Here is a 3,252-nt window from a genome sequence, read left to right as displayed (position 1 = left end):
AGGAGGGAGGGGAGCACGGGAGGCGGAGACAGTCCCGAGTCAGCGTCGCCCCCCCAATCTCCCTGCACCCTGGAGCCCAGGCTTCGCTGGGGGGGGGGGCGGGGGAGCCCATTGGCTCCTAGGCTGCTGAATAATTCATGAGGGGGGGCGCGCCCTTACTGAGCAAGTCGGGAAGTTAGGAGAAAGTTTGCAAGAGGGGGAGGGGAGGCATGCATGGAACTCCAGGACTGTTCAGGGGTTCTGGGCAATCGGTGTTGTTCGTGTTTGCGGGCGGAGCCCAGGAACCCTCGGGACAGGCTTGAACCCAGCAGGTCTCACATATGTGCGTAAAAGCGCACCCCCCACACACAAAGCCTGCTTTGACCTTGCAGCGGGACCTGAGATTCCACATCTGGATGCGCGCCCTGCCACCCAGTTGGAGCAGGGCATTGCATTTGGGAGAGGGTTAAATCTATGCTTTAGGGGATGGAAGGCTGCCCAGCGGACACCCCTTCCCCGCATTCCCCAAACAACAATCCCAGCTCGGAGGCCTCCGGAGCGAGCGTCCACACAATCATAGAGCGCAGGTTAAGTGCTGGAGACCCACTGTGCGCGCAGCCTAGCGCTGAGAGTAGTGACTTGAGACAGAAAAAAAGTAAATAAAAGGTAGGCGCGTCAGAAAGAAAGGGTGAGGGATCCCGAGGGATCTCTTCTCTCCCCTCTCCCTCTCCCCTCCGTCCCTCTCTCCCTCTCCCCTCCGTCCCTCTCTCTCTCTCTCTCTCTCTCTCTCTCTCTCTCTCTCTCTTCCCTCCATCCTTTTTTTTTCTTTTTCTTTTTTAAAGAGGTGACACTCTGCCGCCGGCAGCCTTGACCTCCTGGGAGGGGGTGGAGACCGCTGTGGCTCTTTCCTGAGGCTGTTTCCTGTCTGGCTCCTGGGGGCCTTCGGGGTGGCTGGGAGGGCCCTTCCTCTCATTTGCCAACACCCCCACACACACCATTTTGAGGGGAGGGTCCAGGAAAGATGTGCTACCGTCTACTTAAGGGCGCCGGTGGTGGAGGGAGCGGCGCACTGTGGACGGTTGGGAGCGGTGCTACCAAAGTCGGTCCCTAGGGGGCTGCGGGAAGGAGACTTTAATTTAAGGTAATTAGTACTCGGTCTGGAAACTCTGAGATTGGAGTCTGGGGCACCTGGGGGTCTCCCAAATACCCTAACTACACACTCCCAGAAGACACCGGAGACCCGTGATGACCTCTTGTCCCCGTGCACTTATCTTCCTGCAGCAAGTAGTGCTCTCCACCCCCTGCCCTTCCTCACTGCCCTGCCTGGGTCCTGCTCCAGGGTGGGGGGTCAGCCAGGGCAGGAAACAGCCGGCTTGGCTGGAGCCAGGCTGACCGGCTGGAGCTGGGAGTCCCCTCCTCCTTCCCCACGCAGTCTCGGGCTCCCCTTCTCTTATCCACAGACACACACACACACACCCTTTTGTAGCTATCATTCTGCGCCCGGGTCCCCCAGTCTTTCTGAATCATGGCCTCTGTCTCACCCTAGGCGCCACCACCATCAGCAGCCCACTTCAAGCCTTTGATTGCTTAAATTTTTCTGATTTAGTGGGATAGGCAATGCATTAGTATGCAGAGAGGATTAAGGCCTCAAGAGGGGAAGAGACTAGCAGAATGGAAGGGATGAGGCAGGGTGGAGGAAGGTGCTATTGATGAGACCGGCTGAGGAGATGAAACAGCCCACCAGACTTCGTCTGCAATGGTAGGTGGTGTATCAATGGAAGAATGATTACTCTCTGCTGCCCTCTTACCAATAGAGAGCTTGATGGACAGCCTGCCTAGCACCCAGAAAGCCCTGGATTCCATCCTCTGCCCTGCATAAATCCGATGTGGTGATGCAAACTTGTAATCCCATAACTTGAAAGGGAAGTGAGGGCAAGTTTCAGACTGGATTACATTGCAAGTCTTACACACACACACACACACACACACACACACACACACACACACACACACGGTGAAAATCCCATGATTTCCCTTTTCCATGCAAGTGACGCCTGGGATTTTTACTCTGCTGGTCAGGAAGCACCCTCCATTTATCCTGTGCACATGAGGTCATTCCTTCCACGCTCAGTCTGACCACCAGAACCACTTTGTTGCCAAACTAAGTATCTCAGTTGCCTGCTGCAGGTGTGAACTCATGTTAGCCCAGAGTCAATGTCTTTTTCCAAAGAGGCCCAAAGAAATCTCAAACCCTTTTTGCCCTCAGTTTTAGGGACACTTGGAGGAACAGAGAGATGATGATTCGGTGGTAAAGGTGACAGCTGCCAAAATGGATAATCTGAGTTTGAATCACAGGATAGACACAGAGGGAGAAGAAAACAGATTTCCAGAAGTTGTTAGTTTAATTAAAAAAGTAAATGGACTGAAGGGCATGTGTTGCTTTTACAGAGGACATGGGTTTGATCCCTAGCACCTACATGGTGGCTCATAACCATTGTAACTCTAGTTCCAGGGGATCCAATGCCCTCTTTGGACCTTTGTGGGCACTAGGCATGCGTGTAGTATACAGACACACATGCAGGCAAAATACTCATGCACATAAAACAAACTTGAAAAATCTAAAAATAATAATAAAATAAAACATGGGTTAGCAAACACCTCTGCTTCCAGGGCATAGCAATAAGGTAGGTATGCTCACACACTGACAGGCCGATAGTTTACACAGCCTCCCTGAATAACACAAGGAGTCTTTCTTCTTCTTCTTCTTCTTCTTCTTCTTCTTCTTCTTCTTCTTCTTCTTCTTCTTCTTCTTCTTCTTCTTCTTCTTCTACTTCTTCTTCTTCTGCCCCAAGCAAACCTCAGATTTTTTATATAGTTGAGTATGACCTTGAACTCTCAATCCTCCTGAATGCCGGGGATTACAGACGTGCACCACCACACCAGACTTGTGACAGTGCTTGGGATGGAGCCCCAGCTCCAAGCATGCTCAGCATGCCCTCGCTCCACTCAGCCCCAGCCGCAGCGAGGACCCTTTTCACATCATTTTTTGTTTTGAGCCCTCACAGAGATAAAATTTTTCCTATGTGTAAATTAGGCTTAGTGTGCAGGCCTGTAATCCTGGCACGAGGGAAGCAGAAGCAAGATTATCAGAATTTTGAGATCAGTTTGGGCTACTTACTGAGTTTTAGGCCAGGCAGTAAAATCTTGGCTCAAAACAAATAGAAACCAAAAGAATAGGGGAGGAGGTGGGGGAGGGGGATGAATTAAGAACAA

This window comes from Cricetulus griseus, chromosome 4 (genome assembly GCF_003668045.3).
Source record: "Cricetulus griseus strain 17A/GY chromosome 4, alternate assembly CriGri-PICRH-1.0, whole genome shotgun sequence".
Taxonomy (NCBI): domain Eukaryota; kingdom Metazoa; phylum Chordata; class Mammalia; order Rodentia; family Cricetidae; genus Cricetulus; species Cricetulus griseus.
The sequence above is the reverse complement of the archived record's forward strand: the minus strand, read 5'-3'. Positions refer to the sequence as shown.